Source organism: Theropithecus gelada, chromosome 1 (genome assembly GCF_003255815.1).
Source record: "Theropithecus gelada isolate Dixy chromosome 1, Tgel_1.0, whole genome shotgun sequence".
NCBI lineage: Eukaryota > Metazoa > Chordata > Mammalia > Primates > Cercopithecidae > Theropithecus > Theropithecus gelada.
The window spans coordinates 62,957,580-62,969,952 of NC_037668.1; the positions used below are offsets into that span (position 1 = coordinate 62,957,580).

A 12,373-nucleotide genomic window follows, 5' to 3' on the forward strand; every position below is an offset into this window, starting at 1 on the left:
AAGTGATCTCTCAGCCTCCCAAAGTGTTGGGATTACAGACTTGGGCCACCATGCTTGGCCGAGTGACTCTATTCTTGTCATGTTTTCTATTTTTTTTTTTTTTTGGAGACAGTGTCTTGCTCTATCACCCAGGCTGGAGTGGGTGGCGTAATCATAACTTACTGCAGCCTTGAACTCCTGGGCTCAAGCAGTCCTCTCATCTCAGCCTCCCAAGTAGCTGGAACTACAGGTGCACACCACTGTGCCTGGCTGAGTTTTCTTATTTTTTGTAGAGATGGGGTCTTTCTTGCTTTGTTGCCCAGGCTGGTCTCTAACTCCTGGCCTCAAGTGATCATCCTTCCTTTGCCTCCCAAAGTGTTGGGATTACAGGTGTGAGCCACTGTGCTGGGTGTATACTTTCTCTTTAGGCCTACTATATCTGAGATTAATGTGGTTATATGTAATATCAGGGTTTTTTTATGCTTAGTGTTTGGATTGATGTGTGTTACCCTCCCCACCCTCTGACTTTCAGTCTGTGTCTCTATGTGGGTTTTGCCTTTTTCTCTAGTCCAACAGTTTGTAATTGTTGTGTTTATTCCTTTTAGACTTAATGTAGTAATTACATAGTTGGATTTAAGTCTTTTGTCTTCTTATTTATGTCTTATTGATGCCATTTGTTCTTTATTCTTGCGTTATTGTAGGTAGATTGCATTTTTTGTTTTTTTTTTTACTGTTCTGAGTATTTAGATGTATTTCGTTGTATTTAGAGGTTATTGTAAAGATTACAGCATGCATCTTTTAAGTTATTATATTTAAAAATTACATCATTTATAGAACCTGTAGTATAGTATATTTCACTTATCTCTCTTCCTTCCTTTCTCCCCACCATATTTTAGGCCCTTGTCTTATATTTTCCTTCTATGAATGCTTGTTTATTTTTTAAGTATCAGTAAGCTCTCATGAATTCTTTAATCAGTGTGTCATGATCCATTGTTACCAGTATTCATTTTGATACTCAAATTATCCCATATTCAGGCAGTGGGAGCCCCTCTAACCTACCTTCTTTTTGTTTTGTTTCATTTTATTTTTAAAAATATCCATTAGTTTTTTGGTCTTAGTTTTTAACACAATAAGATGTTCCAGAGCAATCTTTTAAATTCTTTAATCACATTATGGCTCTACTTAAAATTTTTCAGTGGCTTTCTGCTAACCATATGATAAAGTTCAAAATCATTCAAGGTTGGGCATATGTGGTCCTGATTATATATCTAGTTTTATGTCTTGTTTCTTTCACACCTATACTCCATTTCTTCTGTTGTGGACCTCCTCCACTAAAACTTTCTTACCTTTTCCTATAGCACATGCTTTTTCATCCTTCTAGTCTAATGGATGCCTTTTAAATTTATAGACTAGGTTAAGTCACTGCTAAATAAATTCAATAGCATTTTCTTCTTCCCCATGATACCATTCATCTAACTGTGTAATTGTTTGTGTAATATCTGTATTTTCTGATAAACTGTGAAAAGTACAGAAATGCTTCATTTTCAGATCTGTTTTAACATAGTTTTAATGTAGACTAGCACAGTTTGTACCTGATTTGTAGCAGGCAAATATGCAATAAATAACTGTTGGCTAACTGACTGAACTGGGCATGTTAACTCTCTGAATGTCCTTGAGTGATTTCTTTTTCCTCATCTCTGAAATCAGAGATCTCTGTTAATACTAAATTATCTTTAAACTTACTTTCGTGTTTTGAATTCTTAGTAGTATCATTTAGTAGGAATGATAGAGAGACTAACTGAATTTGAACATAAAAGTCCACATTAGAGTAAGGGGAGAAAACACTGGATTGGTAGTGAAAACTTGGTAGGTTTAGGTTTTAGTGCTACACAGTTTAGAAAGCTTTCAGGGTATGAATGCACTGCAAAAACCCCTGTACCTTGCTTGGTATAGTGTCTGGCTCTGACATCACATGGGTACCCTTGGACAAACAGAATTTACTTAGAAGGTAAATGATGTTTTTCTGTGTATCTGCAAACGCATGTAGTACTTTAAATAATTGTTTTTAAAAAACTAAAAATTTTTTTTTATTATTATTTTTTGAGATGAAGTCTTGCTCCTGTCCCCCAAGCTAGAGTGCAATGGCATGATCTTAGCTCACTGCAACCTCCGCCTCCCGGGTTCAAGCGATTCACCTGCCTCAGCCTCCCAAGTAGCTGGGATTACAGGCACCTGCCGCCACACCTGGCTAACTTTTTATTGTTTTGAGATGGAATCTCGATATCACCCAGGCTGGACTGCAGTGGCTCAATCTCGGCTCACTGCAACCTCCACCTCCTGGGTTCAAGCAATTATCCTGCCTCAGCCTCCTGAGTAGCTGGGACTACAGCATGTGTCACCACAACTGGCTAATTTTTGTATTTTTAGTAGAAATGGGGTTTCGCCATGTTGGCCAGGCTGATCTTGTATTCCTGACCTCAAGTGATCCACCTGCCTCTTCCCAAAGTGCTGGGATTATTAGGCATGAGCCACTGCACCTGACCATAGTACTTAATTTTAAGACAGTTTATTCACTTAATAATATGTATAGAGTGTCTACTGTGTCCCACACAAATGAAATATGATGGTATATACAAACATATAGACGGACATATCACATGCTAGGTGCTTGAGAAATGGGAGTTCATTCATTGAGAAATTTCAGACTTTTAGGCCCAATCTCTCGTAATTTGGTGATTGAGCTGGTCTAGAGCCCTAGTTGCCTGAACTAGTCTTTTTTAGTGTTCTACTTGAAGTACTAGAATCAAAATGAGTTTTCGTAGTTAAGAGTGGATGATAAGACCGGGTGTGGTGGTTTACACCTATAATCCCAGCTCTTTGGAAGACCAAGAAGGATGAATCACTTGAGCTTAGTAGTTTGAGACCATCCTGGGCAACATGGCAAAACCCTGTCTCTACCAAAAATACAAAAATTAGCTGGGCATGGTGGCACATGCCTGTAGTCCCAGCAACTCAGGAGGCTGAGGTGGGAGGTTTGCTTGAGCCTGGGGGGTGGAGGTTGCAGTGAGCTGAGATCACACCAGTGCACTCCAGCCTGGGTGACAGAGTGAGACTCTGTCTCAGAAAACAAAACAAAGAAAGTGGATGATAAAAGGAAATTTTTTGCTTTTGGAAGATTCATGCAAAACAATAATACCAAATAATTGACATAGCAAGTTAAAAGATTAGAGCAGACAGCCTTGTTTGAAAGAGGAAAAGTGGTGTGAGTGACAGAAAATGGAAGACATATTAGAATGGTATGTGAATCTGGGGAGAAATGGTTGATGGGTTTGAGAGAGGTTCTATGGTACAGATGACTTCCTGACTAAATATGGATGCCAACCTCATTGAATCTGAGAAATGAAATAAGATGACTTAATTGTTGACATTTTATAATATTAATTTTATAATTTTGGTTATACGTGGTACAAGTTTGGGGATCTTTATGAAAATGAGTTATTTAAATAAACTTTCTTCTTTGAATGCATTTTTGTAAATTTAGCTTATTTCTTTGATATAGACAGAAATGTTTTTCTTAAATTTTAAGAATAGCTTTATTTTTGCATTATGTATTCAACAAACACATATTTGTCCTTTAAATTGTGCTGGGCATTGCCTTAGATTTGTTCCTTAGACTTGTAAGGAAAGGATAAAATTGTTTTAGGTAATTGAGCAATAAAGAATTTAGAATAATTTGGTCTAGGCCAGGTGCGGTGGCTCACGCCTGTAATCCCAGCACTTTGGGAGGCCGAGGCGGGTGGATCACGAGGTCAGAAGATCGAGACCATCCTGGCTAACATGGTGAAACCCCATCTCTACTAAAAATACAAAAAATTAGCCAGGCATGGTGGCGGGTGCCTGTAGTCCTAGCTACTCAGAAGGCTGAGGGAGGAGAATGGCATGAACCTGGGAGGCTGAGTTTGCAGTGAGTGGAGATCGCGCCACTGCGCTCCAGCCTGGGCGACAGAGCAAGACTCTGTCTCAAAAAAAAAAAAAGAACAATTTGGTCTAATATTTGGCTTTGTACTGATCATTTATGTGTGTGTAATGATTATATATTCAGAAAGGGGAGATTATACATAAGAAACTGTAGGTTATCCTGTTTCATCTGTCTCTTTAAAAGCCTTGTAATTGTTTTGTTAGTAAATTTTTAGGGATGGGTTGGGGAAGGCAGTTGTCTGCCATTATAATTACACTTTATATTTGAGATTTAAAAATACTTTACAGTGATTGCTTGAGCCCAGGAGCTTGAGGCTGCAGTGAGCTATGATCGCACCACTGTAGTCCAAATCCAGCCTGGCCGACAGAGTGAGACTCTGTCTTTAAAAAAAAAAAACACAAAAAAACTCTAGAATATTCTGATTTATTTATTTTTCAAATAATTCTATAAGAGAACTATATTTAAGGGACATCTTCTTAAAGAAACAAGTATTTTGTGGGTTTTTTTTTTTTTTTTTTGAGACAGTTTCACTCTTGTTGCCCGGGCTCTAGAGTGCAATGGCGTGATCTTGGCTCACTGCAACCTCCACCTCCCAGGTTCAAGCGATTCTCCTGCCTCAGGCCTCCCGAGTAGCTGAGATTAAGGTACCCACCATCACGCCCAGCTAATGTTTGTATTTTTTTTTTTAGTAGAGACGGGGTTTCACCATGTTGGCCAGGCTGGTCTCGAATTCCTGACTTCAAGTGATCTGCTTGCCTCAGCCTCCCAAAGTGTTGGGATTACAGGCGTGAGCCACTGCATCCGACCATTTTGTGGTTATCTTTGAATGTCTTACTTTTATTATTATTTTTTTATTTTTATTTTTATTTTTATTTGAGACGGAGTCTCGCTCTGTCGCCCAGGCTGGAGTGCAGTGGCCGGATCTCAGCTCACTGCAAGCTCTGCCTCCCAGGTTTACGCCATTCTCCTGCCTCAGCCTCCCCAGTAGCTGGGATTACAGTTGCCCGCCACCTCGCCGGGCTAGTTTTTTGTATTTTTTAGTAGAGACGGGGTTTCACCGTGTTAGCCAGGATGGTCTCGATCTCCTGACCTTGTGATCCGCCCGTCTCGGCCTCCCAAAGTACTGGGATTACAGGCTTGAGCCACCGCGCCCGGCCGAATGTCTTACTTTTATTATAAAGGCAACATTGTTGTAAATGATTTCAAAGATTTAAAAAGGTATAAGCTTACAAGTGTAGGTAGTGTGCTATGTGAGGGGCAAGTTTTTCACTAACATCACATGGGGCTCTGATCCAGTGAGTGGAGTTTTATAGTAATTTTTGATACAAGTGAAAATAAATAAATAAAAATAAAAAGGTATACAGAAAAGATAAAAATCTCTTGTAATTTTACTACTCACTGCATTTACAATTATACATAAATTTATCTTGCATACATATGTATTTCATTTTTTAAATGAATGTATGCTAAAATTCCTTTTTTTTCTTTTTTTGTGTTGTTTGTCTCTGTTTAAAGATTGTTGTTGGCCGGGCGCGGTGGCTCAAGCCTGTAATCCCAGCACTTTGGGAGGCCGAGACGGGCAGATCACAAGGTCAGGAGATCGAGACCATTCTGGCTAACACGGTGAAACCCTGTCTCTACTAAAAAATACAAAAAACTAGCTGGGCGTGGTGGCGGGCGCCTGTAGTCCCAGCTATGCGGGAGGCTGAGGCAGGAGAATGGCATGAACCCGGGAGGCGGAGCTTGCAGTGAGCTGAGATCTGGACACTGCACTCCAGCCTGGGCAACAGAGCAAGACTGCGTCTCAAAAAAAAAAAAAAGTTTGTTGTTTGTTGTTGTTTAGGTTTTAGCAGTTTGATTATGAGTGTCTTGGTGTATATATCTTTGGATTTTCCTGTTTGACGTTTGCTTAGCTTCTTTAATCTGCAGATATCTATCTGTCTTTCGTCAAATTTGGGAAGTTTTCAGCCGTTATTTCTTCAGATATTTTTTCTGCTCTGCAGTCTTTCTCCTCTGCTTCTGGAACTCTGATGCCATAAATATTATACCTTTTTATACCTTTATTGTGATAAAATATACATAGCATAAAATCTTCCATGTAACCATTTTTAGATGTATAATTCAGTGGCATTAAGTACATTCACATTGTTGTACTAGTATTAACACCATCTATCTCCAGTACCCTCTACCTTATTCTTTTTAAAGTCTGTGTAGAATTTCATGTATAATCTATCTTAATAAATTAACCATTTCCCTGCAGTGGGATTTTAAAGTACTTTTTTAATTGTTTAAATTATATGGCAGCAAATGTCTATCTTAAATATTTTTTCTTTCTTTTCTTTTTCTTCCCTTCTTTTTCTTCTTTCTCTTCTTTCCCTTCTTTCCCTTCTTTCTTTCCCCTCCCTCCCTTCCTTCCTTTTTTGAGACGGAGTCTCACTCTGTTGCCCAGGCTGGATTGCAGTGGCGCAATCTTGGCTGACTGCAACCTCTGCCTCCCGGGTTCAAGTGATTTTTGTGCCTCAGCTTTCCGAGTAGCTGGGATTACAGGTGTGTGCCACCATACCTGGCTAATTTATTTTATTATTACTGTTTTTTGGAGATGGAGTCTTGCTCTGTCACCCAGGCTGGAGTGCAGTGGCACGATCTTAGCTCACTGTAACCTCTGCCTCCTGAGTTCAAGCAATTCTCCTGCCTCAGCCTCCAGAGTAGCTGGGACTGCAGGCGCGTGCCACCACAGCTGGCTAATTTTTGTGTTTTTAGTAGAGACAGGGTATCACCATGTTGCCCATACTGGTCTGGAACTCCTGACCTCAAGTGATCAGGTGTGAGCCACCATACCTGGCCCCGGCTAACATGTTTGTTGTTGTTAGATACAGGGTTTCACCATGTTGGCCAGGCAGGTCTCAAACTCCTGACCTCAAGAGATCTATCTGCTTCGGCCTCCCAAAATGTTGGGATTATAGGCATGAGCCACTGCGCCCAGCCTGTCTTAAGTATTTTAAAGGTAAACTTTTGTCTGTCACTTTTTCTTTTTTCTTTCTTTCTTTTCTTTTTTTTTTTTGTAGTGAGACTACAGAGTCTCACTCTGTAGCCCAAGCTGGAGTGTAGTAGCACAATCTCAGCTCACTGCAGCCTCCATCTCCTGGGCTCAAATGATTCTCATGCCTCAGCCTCCCAAAGTGCTGGGATTACAGGTGCGAGCCACTGCACCTGGCCCCAGTTTACTTTTAAGGGTAAATGTAGTATTCTGCGCTTGCAGATTGAAAGAGAGACATTATCCAATTATTCAAAAATGATTTTTTTTTTTTTTTTTTTTTTTTTGCCAGGGTAATTTGATTTCTATCCTTAACTTTTGTGAAAAGAAGTCATTAAAAAATTAATTTTGGCTGGGCGCACTGGCTCACGCCTGTAATCCCCGCCCTTTGGGAGGCTGAGACGGGCGGATCACCTGAGGTCAGGAGTTTGAGACCAGCCTGGCCAACATGGTGAAACCCTGTCTCTATTAAAAATACAAAAATTAGCCGGGTGTGGTGATGTGCATTTGTAATCCCAGCTGCTTGGGAGGCTGAGGCAGGAGAATTGCTTTAACCCAGAAGGCGGGGGTTGCAGTGAGCCGAGATCGCGCCATTGCACTCCGTGGGTGACAAGAGCAAGACTCCATCTCAAAAAAAAAAAAAAAAGGTAATTTTAAGGTGATGACTTTTTTTTTTTTTTGCGATTTTCTCAGTAATGGGCTCTATTCTTTATATTCAGTGATAAATTTTGACTATTTTATGTTTATCAGGTTATTATAACTACTCAAACAGAAGTTTTTTCATTAAAATATATAATGTAAATTTAACACTCAAATGATGTGTTTTGCAAAACTTCAATAGAATATTTTTAGTGGCTGGCTTGTTAAGTTTTTTTCTGAACTTGAAAGTAATTCAGTTGCTTTATTTTATACAATTATGAGTTGTAAAATGCAACTTACCTCCATTGGTTCTACTTAGAACTTTGGTTTTTATTTTATATAACATTAAAAAAAGTTCTAAAAAGAAAAGTACTACCAGCACATAAAATGTGTATTACAGACAGTAAGTATACCTACAGCAAGTTGACAGGTAGCCAGTCTTTTTTTGATGGAGAAACCAAGCCTGTTTTTAGTTTATGTCCGTGTAATTTCTGGGAACTAATCATTTTGTTTAAGTAACTTTACATAAATTTTGAAAGAATAAAAATGCTAAGAAAAGATGTATTTGCTTCTATTTTAAAGGAAGAATTGTTAATGTCTTAAAAAGTCAGGCTCACCCCTGTAACCCTAGCACTTTGGGAGGCTGAGTTGGGAGGATCGCTTTAGCCCGGGGGTTTGGGACCAGAATTGGCAACAGTGAGACCCTATCTCTACAAAAAACAAAGAAAAAAAATTCACTGGATGTACCTGTAGTCCCAGCTACTCAGGAGGCTGAGACGGAAGGATTGCTGGTGCCCAGGAGATCAAGGCTGCAGTGAGCAAAGATCATGCTGCTGCACTCTGGCCTGGGTGAGTCCCTGTCTGAAAAAAAAAATTATTATTTTTAAAAAGTCATTTAAGGCCGGGCGTGGTGGCTCAAGCCTGTAATCCCAGAACTTTGGGAGGCCGAGACGGGCGGATCACGAGGTCAGGAGATCGAGACCATCCTGGCTAACACTGTGAAACCCCGTCTCTACTAAGAAATACAAAAAACTAGCTGGGCGAGGTGGCGGGCGCCTGTAGTCCCAGCCACTTGGGAGGCTGAGGCAGGAGAATGGCGTAAACCCGGGAGGCGGAGCTTGCAGTGAGCTGAGATCCGGCCACTGCACTCCAGCCTGGGCGACAGAGCGAGACTCCGTCTCAAAAAAAAAAAAAAAAAAAAAAAAAGGCATTTAATTAAAAAGAAACACTTTATGGAGAGAGAATTAGACCTACTTTTTATAGTTTTCTTAACAAGTGTTCAGTGTCCATTATATAATATTAATTTGAGTTTTTAGTTTATGCCTAGCTTGAGAATGAATTGTGAGCATTAAATTTGAACGTTTGGAGAGATTATGTAGCCCAACTTTATTATATATTCATTATATGGGTTGAAGAAATCGAGCCCCGGAGGAGTTAAGTTTCTCCCTTAAGCTTTGCTTGTTAGTAGCAGAACAGTGACTAGAATATTATAGTATTGAAATTAGTGGTCTTTCTCAAGACCTATTATATATTTGGTAGCAAATGTGTAATAGTAAGTTAGTCCTTTTATTTTGGATATGCTTGGATTTCAGTTGGCAAGGTTTAAATGCCAGTTTTCTAACAGCGCAGTTCATATTTCATTTACCGTGGTATATTAACTGTGGGCAATTGCATAAACTATAAACTTCAGTGCTAGCTCTTGAGTTAACAAATCACTATGTAATTAACAGATGTCTGTCACAAACAGTGACTAATCACATCACTCCTTCTATTATTTAGTTCATACACAGACAACAAAGTGTGTAGTTGTGTTGCATCCTTGTCTTTCAATTATAAACTTGTGTGACATTTTATAAAAATGGATACTGAAAAGGAGAGAATTTGCAAAAAAAGATGACAGTTCAGAAAAGGAATCAAAAGTGATAACACAGGAACTGAAAAATTAGATGTCATTAGAAGGTTCAAAAACGGTGACAGGTAAGTGAATATAGGACGAGAGCTAGGCCTGCATGTAGTTACAGTATGAACTGTATTGAAAAAATTCAATCGGTGGCTCATGCCTGTAATCCCAGCACTTTGGGAGGCTGAGGTGGGTGGATCACCTGAGGTCAGGAGTTCGAGACCAGCCTGGCCAACATGGTGAAACCCTGTCTCTACTGAAAATATAAAAATTAGCTGTGTGTGGTGGCAGGCACCTGTAATCCCAGCTACTTGGGAGGCTGAGGCAGGAGAATCTCTTGAACCTGGGAGGTGGAGGTTGCAGTGAGCCGAGATCAGGCTATTGCACTCCAGCCTGGGGGACAAGAGTGAGACTTCATCTCAAAAAAAAAAAAAAAAAAAAAATTGCTTTAGCCAGGCATAGTGGCTCATGCCTGTAATCCCAGCACTTTGGGAGGCCGAGGCAGGTGGATCGCCTGAGGTCAGGAGTTCAAGACCAGCGTGACCAACATGGTGAAACCCCCGTCTCTGCTAAAAACACAAAAAATTAGCCAGGTGTGATGGTGTCACCTGTAATCCCAACTACTTGGGAGGCTGAGCCCGGAGAATCACTTTAACCCAGGAGGTGGAGGCTGCAGTGAGCTGAGATTGTGCCATTGCATTCCAGCCTAGGCAACAAGAACGAAACTGTCTCAAATAAATAAATAAATAAATTGCTTTATCATGTAATTTAAATAAATTGTATTAAGAACAGACCCTAGTCTGTTTGGCTAGCATTCAGGCTGAAGCATTGAAGTTAGTTGTTGCACTGAAAGAAAACTAATTACAAGCCAACTGAAGGACTTCTTATTGCCAGTAAAGGCTGGTTTGATCATTTTAGAATGATCATGAGTTATTGATAAGTTCTCTGGTGAAGATGCTAGAACAGATATAGGGATGCTGCTGTGAAATTTGTGCCTAGATTCCAGAGATTGCTTAAGGCAGGTAATTATGATCATCAGCTATTTAACATGTTGATGGGATAGGTCTTTTTTGGAATGCAGCCCATCATTAACATATGCGATGAAAGACATAGGATCTCCAAGTGACTATAAAGGGGAATGTGTAGATATGTCATCTGAAGAATTTAGTGAAGACAAATTTACAAACATAAATGAGTAAAACGTTGTAACAAAAAAGACAAATGTCGTAGTAGAAGTGATACTGGTAGAAATTTCACAGTGACACAACTTGTTGAGATACAAGATTGAAAGAGCAAAGGGTATAATTTTGGAAGCCAATTCAAACTTAGAAGGGATTATGGCAATTTTTTTTTTTTTTTTTTGAGACAGAGTCTCACTCTATTGCCCAGGCTGGAGTGCAGTCACGCAACCTTGGTGCACTGCAACCTCTGCCTCCCGGGTTCAAGTGATTCTCCTGCCTCAGCCTCCCGAGTAGCTGTGACTACAGGCATGTGCCACCATGCCCGGCTAAGTTTTGTATTTTTAGTAGAGACAGGGTTTCACCATGTTGGCCAGGCTAGTCTTGAACTCCTGACCTCAGGTGATCCACCCACCTTGGCCTCCCAAAATGCTGGAATTATAGGTGTGAGCCACTGTGCCCGACTGACAATTTGTTAAGGCATGGAAAAGTTCTTATTCTGTATCACAAGTTACATGAGGAAAAGACAAAGGCAGGCACTGTCCACTCCTAGTAGGGTTTTTTTTTGTTTTTAATTTGAGGGGAAGTCTCTCTCTGTCACCCAGGCTGGAGTGCAGTGGCATAATCTCGGCTCACTGCAGCCTCCGTCTCCCAGGTTCAAGTGATTCTTCTGCCTCAGCCTCCCACGTAGCTGGGATTACAGGCACGCGCCACTTGTCTAATTTTTGTATTTTTAGTAGAGATGGGTTTGTACCATGTTGGCCTGGCCGGTCTTGAACTCCTGACCTCAAGTCATCCGCCTGCCTTGGCATACCAAAGTGCTGGGATTGCAGGTGTGTACCACCGTGCCCAGCCATACTCCTGGTAGATTTTTTACAAATAAATAAAACGCTTTGATTTTCACATTTTAAATTATAACATAGTAAGCAAATATTAGTTATACAATACATTTCATTTCCCTACACGTTTAAACAGACAGAGTTTTTTTTTTTTTTTTTTTTTTTTGAGACGGAGTTTTGCTCTTGTTGGCCAGGCTAGAGTGCAGTGGCATGATTTTGGCTCACCACAACCTCTGCCTCCTGGGTTCAAGTGATTCTCTTGCCTCCTTAGTAGCTGGGATTATAGACATGCGTCACCATGGCCAGCTAATTTTGTATTTTTAGTAGAGACAGGGTTTCTCCGTGTTGGTCAGGCTGGTCTCGAACTCTGGACCTCAGGTGATCAGCCCGCTTCAGCCTCCCAAAGTGCTGGGATTACAGGCATGAGCCACCGTGCCTGGCCAAACTGGCAGAGTTTTTAACGTTTCAAGTGTTTTGACAATAAAAGATGATGGAGCAATTTTAATTTTTCACTTTGATCTTTAAGATTGCTTTGCATGGTTTCAGCTTGCATAGTCGTTTTTATATTTCTGCATGGTAGCTGCCTGTATAAAAAATATAATATCACTGGGTGTGGTGGCTCATGCTTGCCTTCCCAGCGCTTTGGGAGGCTGAGGTGGGAAGATCCCCTGAGGCCAGGAGTTCCAGACCAGCTTGGGCAGTATAGCAATACCCAGTCTCTACAGAAAATTTTTAAAAATTAGCTGGGCGTGGTTGTGCACACCTCGTTCCAGTTACTCAGGAGTTGAGGTGGGAGGATCCCTTGAGCTCAGGAGTTTGAGACTG

The 12,373-nt window shown here is 40.5% G+C and overlaps 1 protein-coding gene and 1 non-coding gene across 6 annotated transcripts in view; both read left to right on the forward strand.

Moving 5' to 3' along the window:
- Window positions 1–12,373, forward strand: part of ZMYM4 (zinc finger MYM-type containing 4) — a 158,711-nt gene that overhangs the window by 41,278 nt on the left and 105,060 nt on the right. The window lies entirely within an intron of this gene.
- Window positions 5,137–5,288, forward strand: LOC112615868. Its single transcript, XR_003117493.1, has one exon. It is a non-coding gene; the product is annotated as a small nucleolar RNA SNORA62/SNORA6 family (small nucleolar RNA).